The 24,596-nt window shown below is 43.9% G+C and overlaps 1 protein-coding gene across 3 annotated transcripts in view; it reads right to left on the bottom strand.

The window, feature by feature from the left end:
• Nucleotides 1–24,596, bottom strand: part of fndc5b (fibronectin type III domain containing 5b) — a 72,745-nt gene that overhangs the window by 22,813 nt on the left and 25,336 nt on the right. Inside the window, exon 1 of one of the 3 annotated variants that reach the window (XM_054763757.1) lies at nucleotides 21,869–21,886. The exons of the other annotated variants lie outside the window; for them this stretch is intronic. The gene's annotated coding sequence lies outside the window, so the exon portion shown is untranslated. Of the gene's footprint in view, nucleotides 1–21,868; nucleotides 21,887–24,596 lie in introns of those variants that run through there. 3 annotated transcript variants of the gene reach the window in all.

Genomic DNA, 24,596 nt, shown 5'->3' with positions numbered 1-24,596 from the left:
ATCAAACCTGTGCTTCATCGCTGTCAAGGATATAAAAAGAAATAAAGTGCTCCAGCTTTGCTTCTCAGGCTTTCACATGCGTCAACATTAGAATGCACGAGCATGAAGAAGCATCCGAAGGCGGCGGCGGTGGCGGCGCGTGACACAACACATGGTTCCGCGCCGACATTAATCACCCCAAAAGCAGCGTATAACTAAGCCCTCGGGTGGCGTCGTCTCATTTTGAGTTGAAATGAGACTTTCACTGACAGTAGGTGATATCAGCTGTCACCAAGTAGCACTAAACATGCCTCAAGCGTGATTCATGTGCAGGCTGCGCCGCCTAAAGTGGAAGCGCTCACGTCGGGTTTTTAGAGTAGCGTAGGGAAAGCCGTAATCCACAAATGTGTGACAACACCCTATCGTCCATGTGCAAAAACCTCCCCCGACTGATTAAACACACACCCACTCCTGCGTCACATAAACAAGCAACATGTTTGTGTGTTTATTTGTTTCTGACCCGGCTTCAGCCCATTTACAGAGCATAAGTAGCCCTATTAGCGGGCCAACTAGCCAAGAAAACAGATGATCCGCTCCGACAGAGCTCCTATTGTTACGCTGCGCCGCAAAACAATGGTGCCCTTTTTCCGCACCACAGAGCCACGATTCAATGCCGGCCTTCAGCTGCCCGCTCGCTACTTTATAAGCTACTATGTAAGCCGCCGCCACGGGGCAACAGGAGGAAACTGTACGCGCACAAATTTGATTTATGAGCATGTTGCGCCATTGTTACACGTTGATGGGTTGTTACTTCACAGGCTTTGATGCCTTATTCTTTTACAGCAAGATTAGTTCTCTCATTTCATTGTTAATAAAAAAGATGATGGCTGTTATTCCTCCAGTTGATGTGGATTTTAGGCTCTTTAAGAAATGCTGGGGCATGCAGAATGGAAAATAAATTGTATCCGTTTGTTCCATGTTCATTTGGTACTATTTACTATTTTTTCCACTGGAAAAGATGCTCAACCCGTGTCAAAGAGAGCCAGAGCAAGAGGTGGCGCTGTATCCCGTAACTGATACTTTGCAATGTTTTAGTGTAACTGTGAATGTAATTTGTGGCTCCCCTATGCGTTGTGCTCATTAATGCAGCGCCTCCATGTGGTGTCTGTGAGAAAGATAACAGCACATGCAACACAGCAGGGCTTGAGGATGCTCAGATTGATCGGCCACCTAGCATTATTGGCCAATTTTTGGTGGAAAATCATGTGATTGACACATGCCGATCAATACCTTTCAATGCCAATTACAAAAACCCATCACCTGTGGCTCGTACTATTGCAATCTGCGGCCGGTAGACACCCCTGTATGCAGTCTAGTGTCCTGCTCTGATGTCTTGGGTAGTGTCCCCCTCCATCCTTCCTTCACTCTTAACTTTTAATTAAATAAATGCTTTTTTTCCCCAAACAGTGCCGAACAATGCGTGTAAAATGACTAGTTAAACAGTAGCCTATCAAAAAGTCAGTCATTGCTGTCCTCATCCTCCTTCTGGGAACAAAAACCACTAAAGTCGTCCTCTTACCGAAAAACCCCACAATTCCCTCAGCACACACGCCGCCGGTCTCTCTCCTTCTTTCATTGTGGCTACAAGCGTCACCCCCGCCCCGAGGCAAATTATCCCCCGAACCAGCACGCAGCAGTCCAACCCCTTGAAATCCGCCGGCGACAGCGGACCTCCAAGATCCACCGACAGGCTTGAGCGAAAACCGCTAGATCGATCACCTTCAACCTGAAACACATACACCCGAAATGGGTTTACCCCAGAATATCAGCGTTGACGATAACCAAACCATGGGCAAAAGAAGCCCTTAGCAACATGGAGTTCGGGGGGAAACAAATTTGACCTTTGGGATAGGCTAAGAGACTTCACTCCCTTATGCATTACCTTGCACCAGTAAGCATTCTCACAGCTATGGAGTGTGAAGAATATGAATTTAATCATATAATAATATCTGCAGTGTCATATTTTCATCCACTTTCACTTCCTGAAGGTGGAATACACAGCTGTCACACTACTTAATTAACTCAATCGCCATCTTAACCAGCGCTGCATCTAGTCAGGATTTGCCACCACGACGCACGGCCAAAATATCAAAGCCAATGTTTATCCACTCATCCACCATCTAACACCTGTATGAGATTAAAATCCTCAAGGCCAGTCTTAATTCCCGGTAATCTGAGACGATTCCAGCTCACGTGATGACAGGGATTTATTATTTTTTTTCATGCCGAAGCTGATAAACGCCACCAACCGGCTAATAGATTACCCAATTCCACCACCAAATCCTCACACGTCTAACGAATGCTGAATATTTGCGCTCGGTTTTGCTTCTCTTGAGCTTGTCAATCAAGTCGGGCTGAGTCAAGGCCTTGAAAGTTGTGTGAATGTGAATGACGCGTATTTTAAAAGGTTCATTCTGGCTATGAGACCTTGGAGTTTTGAACACTGTATCGTGCATGATTTTCCATAGACAGCTGGTGGTTGACAAATATGGGAGAACTGGGACATTACTTGTACTTTTCCATGATATTGTGAAATAAAAGTACCACAAAGCATGTCACTTGATTACGACATGTGCAATTACTGGATTAACTCGATTTCATCCAGTATTGATTAAGGCTGGTGGACTTTCTATCAACTCATTCTCCTCTTTGTCATTTTACACTGAGTAAATATTAAAACTCAGTGGTGGAAAACAGCAGGGCAGTGTGTGACTCGCACAAGAGTGAAAGCTGCAGTTGTTAGGGCCTTCTTTTCAAGAGGGATTTGCTGCTTTGTTGTGTGTGCGTGCGTGTGTGTGTGTGTGTGTGTGTGTGTGTGTGTGTGTGTGTGTGTGTGGAATCAGTCTTGTCCGTGATAATGAAAGCGGCTTTTGAGACTAGTTTCACTTCGACTGCACGAACACCATACGTAATTCCGGGTTAGTAAAACAGAAAACGAACCCATTGCTGCTCGTCTTCATAGCAGTTTTACTGTCTGTCTCCTCACTTATTTGCTCCACTTTTGGGAGAAGAGGCATCTGTCCGTTGTGCATGCCCACCACATATACACTAACGACAGCTTTGTTGAAAAAAAAAGTAAAAGGCTTCACTACACATCTTAAAATAAAGCTCGAGATCCACCAGAGAGGTACAGACTATCACTGTGTTTTTCTTCTGCAAATAGGCTAACCTACCGTTGATCTTAGCACAGTAGCGCACATAGCTATGCTAGCAATGCTAACGTTTGTGTTCTCCCGTCCCACCCCTTAATGTTACGTTGTTGTATGTAATCTATTATCGTACGTTGGACAAGTGGAGAGTTACAGTGCATTTGTAAAAAGTAGATTAAAAAAAACACAACTGCGCTTCTTGGACTCACACACTCTGCCGCAGACGGGCGTGGACAAACACAGCTCATTTGCATTAAAGCTACAGACACACATAACGGTGTCTTCCCAAAAGGGCGTCCTAAAAGCACTTTTAAACTGACTACAGGCTACATCTCTTGGATACGCTATTGTGGGACCTTTAAAACTTCGAATTGCTTTAAAAAATGCTATAATATGAGACCTTTAAATCAGAGATGTTTTTATACCCGTGTGGCGTGAGGATCTTTTAGAAACATGACGCTTTAGTGTGTTATGTCTGTTCAGGTTTGCACTTGCTGCACGGCCATGAGACCATGCTGGCATACATATCATGTCAAGTTGCAATCAGTACGTTTTTTTAACTGCTAAAAAACAATCAGCGGCCATGCCATTTGCGCCATATAGTGCCATGTACTCAAAAACTGTATACAAAGATAATATGACAAATATTGTGTACTGTATGTGTAGAACTGCTAAAAGATACTCAGTGCAGTCAATATTTTTTAACTCTTTTTAAACACTTTGCAGCACAGGGAATAGTCACCGCGGTTGTTAGTGACTGAGCAAGAAATGAGTAGGCGGCACATAATGTTTGATGGCTGTAGGATTAATAACAATGTTAGCCATTCCTTCTCCCCGCCACACGTGCAGCAGGAGAGAAAGGGAGACACAATTTCAGCTTCCATTTCCAGAGTTACAATCTGAATGTTTAATCATTCCGGCTCTTTGCTGGGAACTTGCATGAATTTTTCACAGTGCGGTGGAGGGAGGGCGTAGGGGAAAAAAAGCAGGCAGAGAAGCTACGTTGAAAACACACAACAGTAGCCGAAAGAACCTCAGATTGGTGTACGTTTGTGTTTTAACGCTGTTGTTTATCGTCACGGCAATACTCACTTCAGAATGGCCACTTTCTCTGCGATAAAAGATACAGCATTCTTCTTTTTTTTTTAACACGACTTTGCCAGAAGCAACGTGCTCTATTAGATCTTAAGACAAGAGCCCACAGCGGACATCTGCATCAAAACAGCTGTCAACACGTGGCTTCTACACAGACTGAAGAGGTTTTCTCTGGAATAATAATCAGCGGGCATCGGGGTCTCGTCTTGTAAACACATGCAGTCCTGTGAATATGCGGACGTAGCATGTGTACACAGTTGTGTGCAACCGCTACATAATTTCCAAGTGCATTAGGTGCACATAAATATACATGTGCACGTCGTATGCATGCGGTATATACCGACGCATGCATGCAAACATACAATTGCATCTGCAGGGACATGTACTCATAAACCCTCGGTGATCCTTCTTTGACAGCACAGAATACCTCGATTCAAATGTGAAAAGTCCAAAGAATACAATGCATTCTCTTCAGGGATAGCAACACAGGGCGAGATATTAGTTGGAAAAAAAACAAAAACCTAATGCAGCGCTGACAACAAGTGAATTAAAATCTATTCCTTTAAACGCAGGCTCGCAGCCGCTCACATATTCAGTATTTATGACCTTTGCTGCAATTTACTGGTACCTGGCCAGAGTTTTGCATCTACGGGATTTAGCGGCCTGTCAAAAACTCTAATGTGAAATTGAGAAAGAGTCTGGAAAAACTGCTGAGGCAGCAAAATAGTTGTGCATAGTATAGACACACACACACACTACAGTACTGAACCTTACTATCGCACACCATTCCATACAGTATGCATGTGTTTGTGCAATGCTAACTACCCCTCTACCGCTGCACACAAATGAGTGAAAATTTGTCGAAACGTGCATCCCTACTGTGTCGCCTGTGCTAATATTTCCCAGACACGTACACAGCATGGTGGCGCTGTTGGTGGCTCCAGATTGACTTGTAATTTCTCACACAGCTCAGTGCGCTCCACAAAGCACCCGCTGCAGCTTTAGGGCGTTCAGCAGAAACGCCGCAAAATTTAGTACACACCTTCGAGGGACTGACAAACACGTCTGTAAAATTTGAGCGAGATTGGCTGCAAAACATTGCCGCCGGCACGCAAAACCGCCATTACATCCTGATTTAGAGCTGATTGATTTAATATAGTATATTGTATTAAGTATTATTGTCTCATGCGTCACATGCAACCTCCTGAACACCCTCCTGCACCGTTTCAGGAGGGTGTTGCCATGGATACCATCAGTTTCATTTACTTTGGACATTGATTCGAGACGATGGTCCGCTCGAGGGGTGGCCTCGTGTGAATAGACACCTACCAGCCCACCGTGAGATGGAAAAAGACACAAACAGCGATGCGTGCAATCTGACTCCAGATGTCTATTTGCACCTATCGCGTGTCGACACTAACTTTTAACATCCTTCCCCATTAGTTTGTGGTCTAATTGTCATCTCCGGCCCTTCTTGCACTTCATTACTCAGCATTTACCACCTCTTTCTCTCTCATACGTTTTCCTTTCCCTCTCACTAACCTTTACCCCGTCTTCCCCTCCGGCTCTCTCCTCACTAATCTCAGTGGGAAGCTCTGAAATTAACCAGCAGTTTCAATCCAGAGCAGCAACACTCTGCCCTCTTGAGTGACCTGTACATCGCACACACGCACAAATGAGTATACATGAATCCCACTCTCATTCAGTCCATTATGTCACACACCATGCTGGCTCTAATCAAGGGAAAATCTTGATGTTGTTAATCCCGAATGTGTGTACAAGAACTATATGTGTTCAATTATGCCCTCAGTCGCCCCGGCAGGCTGTTGACACGGTAATGCGTACATGCAGAGAGTAGTGTACGCGTACAGTACTGCTTGGCACGATGCATAGGTCACATTTGCATCATTTTGTTCTTGTGCTCTTATGCAAACGTCGACAGCAATGCACCATCTTGCCCTTACCGCCTTGCAATGAAAAATGACGGCATGATAATGGTGATAATGGCGTTTTAGGCTTCCACACACCAACTCGGTTATGCAAACGTAAAAAAAAAGCCAAAAAACAGGCTTCGCAACACCATAAACATAAAGCCTGCCAACTATCCGTCAGTCTGATCATTTGTTTTTCTTCAGCGAAAAGGCTGGTGTTGCTGCTAAAAATGTGAGTGTAATGTTAGCACTGTAGCTCGCCTAGCTATGCTAGTGTTGCTAACGTTTGTGTCCCACTCCTTATTCTTACACTGGACAAGTGCAGAGTTACGATGATACATGTACAGTCAACCCTCGCTATATTGCGGTTCGAATATCGCTCCCTCACTCTATCGCGGTTTTTCAAAAACAATTAATTAACAAAAGATCGCTGTTTCGTGGTTGGCGACGGCCTATTATTCGTCTAAAATATTGAAAGACAAGTTCTATGTATTATTGTGGTCACTAGGCATCACTAATGTCATGAGACATGACGTTTTGACGATTACGTTACCTTTCACACTGCATGGAGACTAGCTGATGAGCCAGCAGAGCTGAGCTGACATGCCATGGCTGAGAAAGACAAGCCTTCAAGTGACAAAAAGGTTCTCCTCTCGCTCCGTGTGGAAGTGGTAAGATTTTGCCTTCTTTGTTCTTTCTTCCCCACTCCGTTTGAAACACTTTCTTGAGTTTAGAATGACTAAACTGGACAGGCTTGCTATGCTAGCAGCGGCCATCTTTTAATGCTGTATTAGCATTAAAGCTACAGACACACAAAACATGTTCCCAGCAGGGCTTAGCAAAAGCACTTTTAAACTGTCTACGTTCCAGCGTCAAGGCTTGATTTTGACCAAAACATTATTGTTGAAAAATAATAAAATATGTGACCTTAAGTATATATTATGTGCTTTTGTGAGGTAAATCTTTTTATTTGTGTTTGGAATTCATGGCTGGCTGGATGAAATGCTCTCACAGGTTGCCCGCCCCCGTTTTAATGACTGAGCTTAAATGAACGGGTGTTTTAATCTTTGAAATAATGTAAAATCCACAGCACCAGAATTCATTCTACTTGAACAACAAAGTGGACTGATTCATACGTTCCGCCAAAATATGAAGCTAAAATCAATAGTGCGCCGTAGGGAAGCTATACAATCGGATTTTATCCAAAAAATGCAACATGGGGTGTTTGCCTGGACGAGGAGCTAATCGCTATGTCAACACCACAGTTGCCATGGAGATCACAGGATTTTTCTGTTCCCAGTGACCCAATTTGTGCTCGTCATCGTCGTGGCATTGAAGTTCTCCACGAGCTCTCAGCCTCCACTCCTGCGCCTTTTACCTAGCCATTGTATGCCGCTGATTGATGTGTGATTTGAATAAAAGCGGCAGGGCTTCCAGACACTGCTGGGAAAACACAGGCCTCTTTTCCTCTTGAATGGAGGAGTGCAAATGAAGACATGGATTGGTGCAGGAAAGAAAACAAGGCACTCTGGTGGATAACTGAAATGACGTTATCAGAATCGGCTAAATAGCACCTTGCACACAGTCTGTCAGGGCAGGCATTTTTTCACCGTTTCTCTCGCTTGCTGTTCTGTAAAAACAACATTGACACGAAATGACATGGCAAATATTGCGTCTTTGGACGGCATATTTTAAGGCATTTCTGTGTGAAAGAGGTTAACATTTCATTCTTAGGGGCACCTCAAGGTCACTGCCGGAATAGAGTGAACACACTCGTGATGCTCATTGTTATTGGCGGCAAAAAGGCTGAAGTAAACGTGTTGCAATGTGCGGTACTTCAAGGGAATATGAGATGATGATGATGAAGTGTAGTTGTTGTCTTATCTGCCAGTAAAGTCAGGATGAACCTGATTTGTGAGCACTAGAGATGTGCATGTCATGAAGGACTCGTTGATCTGGTACTTGCCTCAAATCAACTCTCCTTTCCCATTTCCTGCCCGAGTTGCATCACAGGCTTGACAAAACGAACAATTCACACACTTAGCCCGCAGGCGTCACTGACTGGCAGGTTGACAAAGACTCACGGGTTGACAAAGACTGCAGTGTCACTTTTAGGAACTTGCTGCGCATGTGTGAGTGTCCGATTTGCATCACAGGCTTGACCGCGAGTTTCGCTGACTCACGGGTTGACGAAGACTCAAGTTTCACTGACTCGTGGGTGCTAGAAGAAGACTCGAGTTTCACGTTCAGGAAACTTGTCGCGCATGTGCAAGTGTCCGAGTTGCATTGCAGGTCTGACAGCGAGTTTCACTGACTCACGGGTTACAAAGACTACAGTTTCACTGACTCACGGGTTGACAAAGACTAGAGACTCACTGACTCACGGGATGACGAAGACTCCAGTTTCACTGACTCACATGTTGATGAACTTGTTGAGCGTGTGCGAGTGTCCGATTTGCATCGCAAGCTTGACCGTGAGTTTCACTGACTCACGGGCTGACGAAGACTCCCGGTTCATCGACTCATGGGTGCTAGACAGAGACTCAAGTTTCACGTTCAGGAACTTGTCGCGCATGTGCAAGTGTCCGAGTTGCATCACAGGCTAGTAAGTTTCTCTGGCTCACAGGTTGACAAACACTCAAGTTTCACTGACCCACGGGTTGACAAAGAGTCTAGTTTCACTGACTCACAGGTTGACAAAGACTCGAGTTTAACGTTCAGGAACTTGTTTCACATGTGCAAGTGTTCGCGTTGCATCACAGGTTTGACAGCGAATTTCACTGACTCACGAGTTCTCAACAAAGGCTCCAGTTTCACTGACTCACAGGTTGACGGAGACTCCGGTTTCACTGATTCAAGGGCGCTGCTCCAGTTTGATGTTCAGGAAGTTGTTGCGCATGTGCAAGATTCTGCTCTGTGACGAGTGAATCCAGCACCAATTCATTTTCCTGCCACTCGTGAGCACATATTTGATTTTTGCAACTATTTGTCTACTTTCAAGAGGGTGTAGCATCAGCTGAACTCTACAGTAAGAGTGACGCCTTCATTTGTCCACCTAGTTGCGTCTTCTTTTTTGTCCCTTTGAAGCAGGACACTGTGGTAGCCTTGTGGTAATCACGCTGCTGAACACGCGTGTCAGCGCCGCTTCACACATGAGCATCAACATCACAGTCTGTGACCAAATGGGGCTCCTTTCCACATCTTATGACCAGGCAACTCAAGTCAGTTGGCCTGAAGACAAGTCATATATCTTAGCATGACGGGACAAGACGTGCTTGGCAAAAAAACGACTTCTGTTTCAAAAAGCTCATCAGCTCAGATTTCAAAGAAATCTTCAATGGTGTGTTTTGCAGCTCCAAACGAACAAATGTTGCCACTAGTTTACCCCCGCAAGATGTTTTTAAGTTGCAAACATCAGCTGACCCATGTGGATGAACTGTAGCATCAGGGCCTTTTTCTTCCTGTTTTCTGCCTGCCTTAAAATATTCACTTGGCCATAAAGTATTCCAAACAAGTCAAGCCAAATTAAAGTTTAAAACTCGTGGGCCATATTTGGTCCTCTTTTCAAGACAGGGAAAATGTCAAAAAGTTAAAAACGGTTGCCTTTAAAGCAGCCTTAGCTACTGTAGCATGCTGAGTGACTAAAACTCAACTGACTAACTAGTTTTCCTATTTCAAATGAAAGAATACCATGTGAAGGTCACATTTAGAGGTCTGACTTCTGGGAAAAAAAATCCACTTTTTAGTTTAGTTTCTTAAATATGTATTAATTTAGCTTGCGGATACCACTAGCTAAATGTATGCTACTTATAGCGTAAAAACATCCATCCATTTTCTATGCCGCTTATCCTCATTAGGGTCGCAGGGGTATGCTGGAGCCTATCCCGGCTGACTTATGGGCGAGAGGCGGGGTACACCCTGGACTGGTCGCCAGTCCTCGCGTATAATTTCAAGGTAAATGTCTTTACACTCGGTATAGAAACACTCTACTTTAAAAACGTGATGTAAACGTACTTTATATGTACAATTTTATCATTGGAAAGCTCAAGAGGTAACCCCCCCACCCAAAACATGACTTACTTTTCATTTCATGCTAAGCTATTCGAGCTTATAAGTACTCTGTCAGCATCAAATAAAACATTATTTTGAGTTTTAGAGGAAGTGGGAGAACTTTTTAGAAAGCAAGTGGCATGTTTTTTGTGGCGTTAATGATGTGAGTACATATACTGTAGCTAGCAGCAGGCGCGTTGTCACATGTAACAATAACAAAAAACAATTGCAATCTTTACGATTGTTTTGTGCATTAAGAATTTTACCGTGAAAAGCGGATTCCAATAATAATTTAACTATGAGAAGTGGTTTTAGCAAGAAAAACAAATCGTGTAGGATGGCCACGACTTAAATACACAGCGATGTTCTTTTGGAAATGCTGAAGTCACTGACTGAAAAACAAAAAATGTTGTGTCCCTTTAAAGACAAAACACACAAAGCAAAAATAAAGACTCCTCCGGCGTGTTTCCTTTCACAGATGGCTGAAAAGACCCGTGGCTATCTTTTGCCAAAAGGGGTCTTTCTCTGCTATTTTTATGCCTTTCATCCACGTTCCCTTCTTGGACTTGATTACTACAGTTGGTCACAAGTTTGTAGCTTGTCTTTAAGGAGATGGACCATGACGTGTGCTCCTTAAAGACAAGCTGCAAACTTGAGAAGAGACTGGAGAGACTGAATTAGGGCTGTCTTCGACTTGGGTTTTTCATAGTCGAACCTGATTTGTTAGATTTTGTCCATAGTCGACTTATGGTCAACTCATTTCTTACTGACACAAGTTGCATACAAAATACTTTAGCAGCCATTATGAGCCAATGAGTCCGTCCATGTTGACGGTCCTCCTAGCGCTCAAGCTAGCGCTAACCTCAGCTCCTCTGGATTGTGCCACTAAAACGAGACATTTACATATGATTCAACGGCGAGATTGACCGTTGAATCGGACTCCTCCGAATTGAATCGTCAAATAGTCGACTATTTTAAGCCGCCCCTACACTGAATGCTCGTCTTTAAACAGTCAGGTGATGATAACCATGAGCCTACCGCTCCACAAATGTGGTAAAGCCCCGGAAGGACCTTCGGGTTTCTGGTGATGTCATAATATTCCAACAGGGGGACGCATTCACAGGACATTTACGGGCACATTTTCAGCTCTGAGGAGCTGAATCGAAAGGTGGCAAAAGGTGGCTACAATGCAAGTTGTCCGTGTGGCCAGTATCGCGGCTTTTTACCACTCAAGAGTTGTTTTTGCCGTCGGTGACCCAGATAAATTAGCTTGGATAGCAACATTCAAGAAATCTCCTGGAAATCTTAAAGAGTGTTTATCCAGCCTTTGGCAACGTTACAGGTGTCCAATCCCCCTGTGTGCACTGATCCCTGGTACTGAAACCACACTCACCCGATAAGTGCAGCGAGATTGTTTTAAAGACAAAAACAAAATGACCTTACTGGGTGCAACCGAATAAACACATGAACATAATGTACTTTTATTGCACGCAGTTTAAGCACGTTACACAAATCATGTTAAAATTCCTAAATCTACTACTTTACCGCATTCCCAAATAGAACCCTTGTGCTCTCCTTTAAGGTAATCTAATCAAGTCAGTGAGCCTCATAGGTGGGATTCAGAAAAAAAAATTCTCTCCAAAAAATGCATAATAGTTGTCTGTTTTCCAATTAATACACGCCTGTTAGACAAATTACTATATATAGTCATTACGGAGCATTACAGAGCATTGACGCAAATATTACGATTGGCTTGGCTGACTTAGAAGTGCATTTTTTAAATTCCACAGCTGGGGGGAGGGGTTGGGAATGGATGGGAAGAAAATCTCCTTACATTGTGATTTAAGCAGGATCACAATCGTGTCGGAACATCACATCTGCAATAATAAATAGCATGCAGTGGTTGTAAACATGAGAAGAAATTGTAGTATTTATTTATTTATTTTTTAAATATAATTTCAAATGTGTGCATTATGTTTTTTTGGATTGATATTTTTAAACAGCATTCGTACCACGAGACAAAAACAGGCCTTTAAAGCAGTGGTTCTCAACTGGTGGGTCCAGACCCAAAAGTATTCCGAGTGGGTCCAAGATATTAAAATATGTTAGATACTGTTGTTTTGTTTTCATTTTAAACGTCAAAATGTAACCAGTCAGGTACATATTCATTGCAGTTATACTGTATACTGTCCATCTTCTTCCGCTTATCCAGGTCTGGGTCGCAGGGGCAGCAGTCTCAGTAGAGAAGTCCAGACTTCCCGGTCTCTAGCCACGTCTTCCGGTTCCACCAGGAGAACAGCAAGGCGTTCCCAGGCCAGCTGTGAGACATAATCTCACATAATCTAGGTCTGCCCCGGGCCTTCTCTGCTCGGAACACCTCACCCGGGAGGCACCCGGACCCAAAGCTCATGACCATACAGTAGGTGAATTGAGAGCTTTGCCTACTGGCTCAGCTCTCTCTTCACCACGACGGACCGATACAGCGACCGCATTACTGCAGACGCTGCGCCGATCGGCCTGTCGACCTCACGCTCCAACCTTCCCTCACTTGTGAACAAGATCCCGAGATACTTGAACTCCTCCACAAGGGGCAGGACCTCACTCCCAACCTGGAGGGTGCAATCCACCCTTTTCCGGCTGAGAACCAAGGCCTCGGATTTGGAGGTGCCGAGTCTCGTCCCAGAAGCTTCACACTCAGCTGCGAACCGCGCCAGTAAGCGCTGAAGGTCACAGCTCGATGAGGCCATCAGGACCACATCTTCTGCGACTAAATGGCCACTGGAAAATGGGGGTCCCACGTTGGGACCAGTTGGGAAACTCTGCTTTCAACAAATACTGTGGAAGCTCGAGCATTGAACAAGAAGTTGAACAATTTGGAGTTCAACCACAGTTTTCTGGCAAAACATGCCATCGGAGCATCCCTGCAAACAACGTAAAATGACATTTGCACGGTGCTGTGAATAAATAGGGGACAGATAAAAGCGCCGCCTGTGTCTTAGTGTGTGTCCTTTTCATCTTTGTCTAAACTTCCTGACCTTGACTGAAGGCTTTGCCGGGCCCATTCCCTGCAGCTTTGAACAACACATTCCATTTTAATGTAGCAGCCGCTTGCAAGGTCATTTGTCACTTGATAATGACAAAGTAAAGCCAAAAGGCGTTCCACTGTCAAACGTGTGCATGCGAGGGAATGGAAGCAAGGCGACGGAAGGTGAGGGGTGACGTTTTTAGATGAAGTCTGCAGAGGTCACGTGAGCGTGTCCGCAATAGTTTTGCATTTGTCGCCACACAGAATGACTAAATTGCACGCACACGCAAACAAAAGACTCCCTGTAGGTGTGAGAGAACCCCATGATGCAAACATTTGACCAGTGTGACATCCACCGTGTTATTGGCGTATAGTTTGGACATCATTCTGTTGATTTGTGAATTTGTTCGCGTTTCAAATGTATTTAAATCACAGACTTACTTCGAATTAGGTCAATATTGTGCAGCTAGTAACATTTTTGAATAGTTAATTGTCATGTAAGCACCAAAAGGAGTTATACAAGTAAATGTTATTCATAGTTAAACATTATTTTTAGCTCTACCCTAATTTCCTATTTGGCCCATTATTACTAAAACACTGCAAAAGCGAGCGACAAAACAGATCGGCGGAAGCCACTTTGTCACATCTTGTCTCATGCACGACCATTATTTTCTGCAGATTGTCATCTACAATTCTCCTTTTTAGATCTTCACTGATTTCCTTGGGCTTCATTTTTGAAAGTCATTGAAGATACGCATTGTATAATCGGTCTATCCTGCAAAAAGAATGGTTCAAATGGACAAAATGGACAAGAGGTGCTGGTGGCAGTCCAATGCAAGATCCAAGAGCGAATCAACTTTGTCGGTGAAGTACAAGGAACAACCAAAATGATCAAACCCTGCCCTTTACAGTGCAATCCCATCATTTACCATTAAATGACCCTGAACTGGGCCGCACGGTGTTCTAGTGGTTAGCAAGTTGGCAACACAGTCACAGTTAGGAGATCGGGAAGACCTGGGTTTCAATCTCCGTGTGGAGTTTGCATGTTCTGCCCATGCGTGGGTTTTCTCCGGGTACTCCGGTTTCGACCCACATTCCAAAAACACGCTTGTTAGGTTAATTGGCGACTCTAAATTGTCCATAGGTGTGAATGTGAGTGTGAATGGTTATCAATATGTGCCTTGCGATTGGCTGGCGACCAGTCCAGGGTGTGTACCCCGCCTGTCGCCCGAAGTCAGCTGGGATAGACTCCAGCATACCCCTGCAACCCTAATGAGGAGAAGCGGCATAGAAGATGGATGACCCTGAATTTTCATTGCACTTCAATGCTGCATCAATGATTGCATTGTTTTGCTTTAAATTAAAATAAATAATATTGAGCCAACCTAGCACCGCTGCCAACTTTATTAAATAATGAAAGTATAGTTTGGGGGCAAAAGAGATTTTTAAAAAAAGGAACAAATATCACTTTTTTGACAAAAATAACCTGCTGAAGCTGTTGAAGTATTCTACCAGAACACTCGGGCCTCACAGCACATCCTGTTGTGTGACGGCCTCGTTGCTGCAGGACCAACTGAAATCCAAAAAATGAAAAACCCTACATTTGTACCTGGAGAGCTGGGATAACGTCCCAAATAATTCTCCCTGCAACCATCCACTACTTAGTGAACACAGAGTGGGCTGTGTGGAAAGTAAAAAAGCAAACACATGATTTTGTTATTTCAAGATTCCAAACTTCTAGCTCGTGTCAGAGAGCAACATTTTGCATGAAGAAGGAAGGAGGGAGCCTTGAGCTTTTGAAGAAGGTAAATTAAAATCCTCCTCTACACCCACTGGAATTTTGGATACTGCAGTTTGTTTTTGTGTTAAGATATTATCACATAATTGGATTGGTCTGTCGCGTTTATGTTTTTTTGTGATTGCTCGGTGAATGTGCTAATTTATAATACGGGGGGGGGTGGGGCACACTCACACAGACGATTGTGTGGGGATTTACGAATTTCAAATGCTTAATTAAAAGAATATTATTGGAATTCACCTTCAGGATGAAATGTTTGACTTTTTTTTCCCTCTGATCTTGCAGTTATGCACCGCACATACACACACACACACATACACACACACACACATGCATAAATGTTGAATAAATCAGAAGAGGAAGACCCGACTGAATGTAACACCAAACCCCAGGAGAGGTTTCATCTTCGAGATACGTGAGCACCATTTGAAATGCTGCATCCACACACACAAGCCCCACATCCGCCTGGATACGTGAGCGCCATGCCGAATTCATGACGGTTGCCATGGTGCCCACATAGCAACGGGATATACGTGTAGCGGCTGCTGCCTCCGGTCAACGAGATGATGCAGGGGGGAGTGCAGAGGCGACGAGAAGGTGGCAAAGGAGCAGGAGAGGGCTGGGAAGGTACAAAGTAGATGGGAGAGTGTGCACTTGTTTGCTGCAAGTTCAGAGGAAGGAGGCATCTAAAAGGCCGGGGGGGGGGGGATCAGCTGGTCTGCAAATCTCTGAGGACAGACAAAGACACGAAGCGAAGATAGACGGGAAAAGAGTGAATTCACGGTTGACGGCTCTCTGGCTTAACATGGAGAGATGGGAAGGCGGGAGACAGTAAAGGAAAAGCACTTTAGTCATGAGAGTCCTACATTTCTCATGGATAAATGTTCATGTCTGCTTACGTTGTGCAAAAATCAAAAGTGGAATTGATCCTTAAAACTGCAAAGGAATATATCATTGATATATTTGGCATTTAGTTCCACCCAAGCACCCAAACTCACAAAAATGCATCATTTATAGCCATAACATGGAAGCTGATGAACGACAATGAACACAAAAACATGGATGTACTACGAAAGGGTGTACTAACGCAACTTTTCATTTCCGATGCCATACAAATATCGCAGCACTCAATATCGGCTGATACCGATAGCAAGCTAATCCAATGTCAGCACCAATAATAAACACTTTGCGAAGTTTTGGACAGTGTTGGTGGTTTGGGGAGGGGGGGGTTTGTTTCTTCGCCGCTGTGGTCCTGCAAGAACCATCATGCTGTTTTTTGTGGTGCTGCTTCGGATGCACGATGAGGCTGGTCATATTCCACTTACCCGTCTCTATGCCACCGTGGGGGACTTGTGCATGGCGGGCTTTGCACTTGGCTCGATCTGCGTCTTTTTCGGACTTTAACTGAAAGTAGATGATGGCAAAATGTCTTTGCAGGGGCTCAGGTGGGACTTAGTGACTAGTTGGGCAGACGTCACTGACCATTTGTCTAATGATTATCCAACTTTGGAGATATCTGTATTACATGCATGCTGGTATCCTTCCTAGGCATTTTGAGCACAGTCCATTGGGAGGGGGGGCATACATGTCATTTACTGTCATGTGAAAAACACACTATGATTACACGTGTATTTAATTTGCTATTGTTGTTATGCTGCCTTTTCCCAGGCTTCTGAATCTCTATCCCTTTGCAGAACAGTAGAATCGTTCAATGCATAAATAATTATCTGATATATAAATGTAAAAATTCTAAACCAACAAAGCATTCAAATACTTTTGTTTTCCATGTGCAACCTACACATTTATATAAAAATGATATGGCAAATGAGAAGAAGGATAATATGTATGTGCCATCTATAAATGAATGAGGTGAGTCTATTAAAAACATGGGCTCTGTGGTGTATATTTAATGCATTCACTATGAGCACCATGTATCTCTATGGCAATGGATGGCTGCATAGTTCTAAAAAATTCCTCCTCATGCGTACGCAGAACAGTTCATGGGTAATTGATGTGCCAAGTCTTATTTTGGGAGCTGAATCAAACGACTGGGCTTTACGCATCACCTGGCAAAGATAAGAAGGGAGGAAAAGAAGCAGAGTAGAGAAGTACACAAAGATGCAGGGCTCGCTACCCGCGGCTCTACTTCATACTACACAATCATGAAGACACACACACACATCTAGCGGGTGGGGTGGGGTTTGGTTGGGGGGAGAGGGGGGGGGGGCCTTGGTTGTACACGTGAAGTCGCTCTCACAGAGAGACACGGGGCTCTTGTGCATGAATATTTCAGTTTGCTTGAAAACGTGCAACGCAAACCGCCGCGCCCATCCCCCCCCACCCCCACTAACCCAACACCAAAAACGACCCTCGGCAGCGCTCCATAAATGATAGAGAAAGAACACGGACGGGGGTGGGGTGGAGGCTGGGGGGGGGTGAATAGAGCGTCTGACAAATTGGAAACTCATCAAGCAGAATAAAAGTGGAGGGTGGGAGAGGACGGCAGAGAAAATAGAGTCATCAAGATGGAGTGACAGCACTAGTTGGGGGGGGGGGGTCGTGGTGGGTTAAAAATGGCTGATTCAGGTTCATATTCTGCTGTCATATTGCAATGCTGATGGTCCTGTTTGTCAGCTGTTTATTTTTGGTGGTGGTCCCAAAGGAGTGACCATGTGGCATCCATCGGCCTGTGATGTTGTTTTGTTACGAACAGGCAACTAGCATCCCATCTGTGATGACATCCACCAAATACTTTTTTAGATGCTGGTTGTGTTCACCTGCGCCTTGTCTCCCGAAAAGCGAGACCCACAAAATAATCACACAACGTGCCTAAAAAGGACTCCTTTCTTCTTCTTCTTCCATATTATCGGGAAGTGACAACTGTCCAACTGTGTCTCGCGCCCATGAATGAACCACCAAAGCCTCGTTTCCACCATGTTTGGTTCGCTTTGGTACAGTATGCATTATTTGGGGATTTTCAGGTGGTAATTGTCATTGTTCAATATTGCTGTGTTCTCTCTTCTCTGTTTGTCCCCTCTAAAGCCACACACTGTTGGATGATATCAGAAATAAATTACGGGCTACCCGTACACACCTGCGCCGAGCAGTACAGGTATTAAAAAAAAAAAAAAAAAAAAAAAAAAAGGGACTATCACACTTGTACCAACATGAAATTGGGGAATCAAGTTATGCTACAGCATAAGCTACACTGCAAGGTATGATGCCCGATCCGATTTTTTATGTGGTTGTTGCAACTTGGCAATGTGAACGCAAAGCGTGCGGGAAGCGCCGCGCGTACGCAAAAGCACGGCGTCACACGCATTGCCGTGTGTTTATGGAAGTAAATATCGCTGCGGCGTGTGCTCTCCTTGGCGCGTTTGTGGCAATTTCAAGGATTTTGTGCAACGGGGGGCCACTATTTTCTAAACCAAATGGCTATGCATAGGAGATTAGGAAGGAAGAATTTGGGCTATGGCAGTTCGTGGAGGGCTTGCTGCGACGTCTTGTTCCGAGGAGCATGTGGGTGGACGTCAGAGCCAGGAGGGGTGGGACATTGCCGTGAGCTGTTCAGACTACAGTAGATCGGATACTTATCGGATTTATATCTAAATATGAATGAGGCCTGAGTCGCATTTGAAAAAATCTGAATTGTACTGGTCACACTCACATGGTAAAATCAGATACAGGTCACATATGCGCAAAAAAAAAAAAACAAAAAAAAAAAAACGGAACTGACCAGCAGCGTGAACGTAACCATAGTCGCTACACCGGCTCCTCTGGTGGCGTCTTTGTTCGAGCTCTTCGGTGCCAAGCATGTGAATTGCAAATTCTCTGCCGAAAGGCTTGGGGCAAACACAACTCTCGGTGACGAGCTATTTAGCTTCCTGTGCAGGAGACGTGAATAACGGGCACTGAAGCGATATCCAGATTATTGCTGGAGCTGGAACTAATTGATGTGGAATATCACTCACTTTTATTGTGCATGTTGGTCCAAACCCGAAAGAGAAGGCGTCCGAACAGGTGGGCTGCGTGACACCTGAACATACATTTTACGACGACACCCCAGTTTGCTGGGTTTTGTCTGAAATGCACAGATGAATAAAATGATTGATTTTTTTGTTGAAGCTCCCATTTTTAGAAGGAAACTACACTTTTGCTTTGTGCTTGAAAATCTTTTCCCGCTTTTATCCTTAAGTGTCCTGGTAAACAGCCCATCAGTGACTGCATGGTTATGCAAGCAGGCCACTCACCAGACACATCTTTTGGGGAAACAAAGGACTCACTAGAACGCAGACTTCCACAAAGACAGAACACCTGTGGGGTTTAGGTGTCTGCAATGTCTGGCGTCTTTGCTTGATTTAATTTTTACAATAATAACTCCAAAATCCAACAACCCTTCACAACATTTGGGGGAAATTGGCTTGGCATGTTTCGCAATAGGACGGCAGTGGATCCGCGTGTGCCGACTTCCGAAAACCACACGTGTATTCATCGAGGCGCTCGCTCATCAGCGGGGAGGGTGACGTTCCAGTGCATTTGGAGAGGAGTAAGCGTGCGGGCCCACACGTGTGGGAGTTGATGATGCAAGCTTGTGAAACATGTGGCTCTGTGCGATAAACGCTGAAAGAAGACGGACTCTTCTGCATCCACAGCTGCGGCTGAGGAAATGACACAATGTCACTGAAGGGTGCATTTTTTTGTGTGTGGGTTGGGACAACACTAACGTGAGTGAGTTGCCTGCTGGAATCCCCACCTCCTGCATACAGACATGCGAAAGAAACCACCCTGGGTGCATGTGGCTCAACCTGTGGGTTGTGCTCCAAATGCTCTGGAAGACGTGCTAGCATGTACTGAACTTAATATAAAACCTCACATTTTTAAGTCCCACCATTTCCCGCCAAGCCCCACATTTTGCTTGGTGGCAGCCATGTTTTTCAACCCATCAAATTTCACCGACATGTGCCTGCCAGTTCCTGAAAGGTGTGTACCAAAAGTCATGGTTATTCGGTTAAACACATTCAATTTACACTACGTGTTGTAAGTGCATTGAAATGAACAATGGCAGGGTCATAGTTCAAGGAAACTGTGAATGCTCAAACATATTCGGGGAGACCTTGCATACATTTTGACCAAGAACTCCAATAGTTCATTGGTCAAACAACTCGCCCAAAACATTTTCAAGAAGGCCTTAAATCAAACAAAAAAATCAGTTTCCCTTATTTCTTATGGGATGGAACTGGAATGTAGTATGTATGACTTCAAAGAATCCACTATACATACTGTACACATACACAACCTTCGTTTTATCCGCTACCCTGCTTCCTGCTCGTGTAACTCACCAACACATGTTCGCACACACACACACACACACACACGTGATGCAGAGAAGCCACACCTTTCACCCTGTTGCCTCTGTGTTCCGATCTCTCGCTTCATTTGCACTCGTCAAGAGATAATGACAACATTAGCACACATTAACATGTCCTTGTTATCGTTCATTCAAAGCCCCGGAGTCTCGATGTATATGTGTGTGTGTGTGTGTGTGTGTGTGTGTGTGTGTGTGTGTGTGTGTGTGTAAATGGTGTGAATGTGGCTTTTCCGCAATGGGAGCCCATTGCAGTCTGTCTGGAAGGTGTGTGTTTGTGCGTTAGCACGTTCGTTTACACGTTCAGCCCCAGATGTTGTACAGCCTTAAGTACTTGCGAACAACACTCATTATGTGGCTGTTTCACACACACACACACACACACACACACACACATGTTGGGGGCTGCACAGTGTCAAGGCTAGAAAACAACCACCGTGTGTTTAGAAAACATTTTAGCTAGGGGTGCCCCCATTAGAATTTTCTGGTCAAATCTCTCAAAATGAAGGCTGGCTGATCAATCGGTACATGCTTAATTTTAGCAAACCATCTACCAACAGTCGTAATATGGAACCTAAAAAGCAGGGGTGCACGACAAATATCGAGACAATAATTATTGGGTCTATAGAGCTATCAGATGTAAAAAAAAAAAAAATAGCTCCGATAATCGCTACTTTTTAAATGAGGCGAGATGACCCAAGATGACTGTAGGTGGGTTCGTGTGAGCACGTCAAAAGCTCCTTCTCTCCTACGTGTGACGTGCTGTAGACACGTGTTGTAAACAGGCGTCGATCACGTGGGAACTGCCCACTGCCTCAGACAACTGTGCATCGGACGGTGATTTACATGACGCCTTGCACTTCCCCATTGGCGACGGTTAAATGTTAACATCTGATTTAAAATTCATCTGCACTGCATCGAATAAGATTAGATATCTGAAATCAACGTCAAATATACTTATTTTTGTCTTTATCTTAAGTCATATACGCTAAATAATGAGATATATCGTTTAATATAAGCAAAATGATCTGACATTTTACTTGAAAAAAGACTAGTAAAATAGTCTTGCACTGTTATCAGATTGTTTAGCTTTTTTTAAACCAATATATGTTATATTTTTGTGCATATTACTGAAGATAATCCAATTGGTAGAACACGTTAAGAAAAAATACCCCATAAGCAACAAGACTTCAGTTTTTGCAGCGTGCGTGATTATTGCAATTTCCATTTTTAAGTCAAATTTAAAACCAGCGTTCCGATACGGATTGTGTTGGGCCGATACAGGCTTTAGTCTAGAAAAAAAGGCGGATAATAGACATCTGTGCAAATTCTGCCTGAAAAATATAATGTGATCCTCTTAGTTCCAGCTTGTTAAGCCACACCCAGTTTGGAACGCTGTTTGGAAGAGTAACAGACCAGTTAGTCGTCTTCACTTCAACGACGGCGACATGCGCTCACGCCCTGGAGCTCCCCTCTCTGTGACCCCTTGCAAATGTTCCTCAAAAACTGCTGTCCGCCGCCCATCTCGGTGTGTCCGAGCTAAAGCGGCTTCTCGCTGCGTGACCTCGCTCTGCCTGCCTTCCCGGGCCTTAATCCTAATCAAGCATGTCTAGACCTCTCATTACCAGCACATAATCAGGGGTAGAGTAAGGATGGGGCTGGGGGCCAAAAGGGAGTGTTGGATGGATATTGCGAGGAGACAGGAGGAAGCGGGGGGGTGGGGGAAAGTGGCCCGGAAAGTGACCCAGACATGAATCCCACCTGTCAGTAGACACATTGGGTGGGGCAACACATCTAAACACTGGATTAGACAGGGAATGTTTATCAATGTTGATGCTGAAAGTCATGCAAGTTTCTGCTTACTTTAAAGCGCAGGTGGGCAAAGATTGGCTTGCGGTCCACGAGCAGCCTATTGCATTTTGGGCATTTCACTATATTACCTTCCATTACATTACACTGCAATACATTCAAATGTATTGTGTTAATTTAGCTTGTTTTTCCCTGTAATTTAGTCTTTAATTGGTTCTACATTAACATTAATATTATATGACCATGAATATATTATATTGTAGCTTATATTATTTGAGATATTTATATAAATTAATATGAATATACATCTATACATTTATAATATTAATATTATATTTCATATTGAAATTGTAATATAAATATTAAAGGGTGACTGGTATGATTTTTCAACTTTCCTTAAATATGTTCTATACTGTTTGTAATTATGCTCCACGTTGTCCGTTGTTTTTTTTTTAAAGCGAACATTAAATTAGTAAAAATTACATTTTGGTACGTGGCGACCGCCATTTTGGGTCTAAACTTTTCCCAAATGACGTCAGTGTAGGGACGGCTCTCATTTTAGCAGAGCAATCCAACACTGGAATTAGCTCGTCGACTTCGTTTGGTACATTTTCCATCAAAATAGTAATCATGCCAAATGTTCACAGTGTCCGAGTGCTACTCTAAGTTTGTTTTCTTTTCCAAAAGACAAAGGTTTAGACTACAGTGAACGAAGCAAGTACGATAGCCAGGAAAGTGTGTTGTTGTAATCAAACACAAGCTTTGAGCAGCCCCGGGTGGAGCTGTGGATGTCAGGAGAACCACAGTATAGCATGGAGTCAGCCACCTGCCGTGGCCGAGGACGGTGCTTTGTAAGCGGACACATGCTGTGAGCAGCTCCGGGTAGGGCTATGGATGTCAGGAGAACGAAGCAAGTGCTAATTTTGTTGTACAGTGTTCCCTTGCTCTATCGCAGTTCACCTTTCGCAGATTTGCTTCTTTTTTTATTACAGCGTATGAAGGCTGTTACAGACCGAGCCAGGCCTTTAAGAAGAATTGCATTGTGGGAAGCTGAGTGTCTATCTCTTCCCTGTCTGTCTGCACCGCCCATTGTTTTCTGCATCATGACTGGTTGTAGACCACTGTCAATCAATCTCCTTCCTCCTTCTACTTCGTCCTGCCATGTCTCCTGTTTCATCGCTAGCTTGCTTGCTCACTAGCTTGCAAATGAATCTTCAGTTCGTCTGCAGCAATATGTTTTAACAACGATACAAAAACGCTACAGTACAGCAGAACGGCGCCAGGACAAAAAGGCACGGTCACAGGAGTGAAATATGCGTGAGTGACTTAATCATTTCTTGTGCTGATCAATAAGGTTGATCGTTAAAATTCAAACAAAGGTTTGAACTTTTTTTGAGAGCATTTAAGCAAGAGAGAAATGTGAGAAAATGTTATTGCCCGTCTGAGAAAATGGTAAATGGTCTTTCACTTTTATACATGAAATGGCTTTACAGCACTTCACAGCATCACTTGGACATTAACCCAGGCTAAACCACGTTAAGCCAGGATGAATCCCTGCTTATTTATCAGACAGGTCAACAACTTTTTTTCCCCCAACACCACCCATAGCTGGACTTTTAAAATGAAACAGATGTGGGCATGCTTGCATTAGCAAAATTAATACAAAAATATGTTTACCATTGTGGTTGTAGTTTGCACGCATGTACTGAGAGGGGAGAGGGGCGTAAGGGATCGTGTATTACATGTACCCAATGCAGTTTTTAATTATAAATAATAAATAGAGCTGCATAATGATCTATATTCTAAAAAGAAAAGATAATTAAATCTGTTCCCCCAAATTTAGCGAAGGGGAATGTTCCAGTTTCGCTGCAGGCGCTCAGTTACAGTACAGCAGAACTCATCTTTTCTCTTTTTTTTTTACACTGGAGTTAATAATTACAAGCTATAATTAAAACACTGGAAGGCAAACCAGGTTAGCAGAGCCTGCGGTTGCAGATCATTTGAAGCTTGAATTGTATTAGACCAACCCATAATGACAGTGAAATACTGCTGATGTGACTGGCTTTACCATGATGAGCTCAATCCCATTACCACATACACACGCCGCTAAGCCAGTGTGACATGTCGAGATTACTGAGCACATGTGATGAGTGGCAGGAAGCGTGATCTAATGACGTGACAGTTTATGAGCGAACACCGCTAACAAAACCATAACAATGTTAATAATAGCAGTGAAGTGTGTTGGTGTGATCCCACACAAGATTCACCTGCATCTGATCTTATCCTCCCACAACACACACGCATGCGTAGTGTGTAGAACAAACAAGAGCGCACA

Source organism: Dunckerocampus dactyliophorus, chromosome 20 (genome assembly GCF_027744805.1).
Source record: "Dunckerocampus dactyliophorus isolate RoL2022-P2 chromosome 20, RoL_Ddac_1.1, whole genome shotgun sequence".
In the NCBI taxonomy this organism is placed as follows: Eukaryota; Metazoa; Chordata; class Actinopteri; order Syngnathiformes; family Syngnathidae; genus Dunckerocampus; species Dunckerocampus dactyliophorus.
The sequence above is the reverse complement of the archived record's forward strand: the minus strand, read 5'-3'. Positions and strand labels throughout refer to the sequence as shown.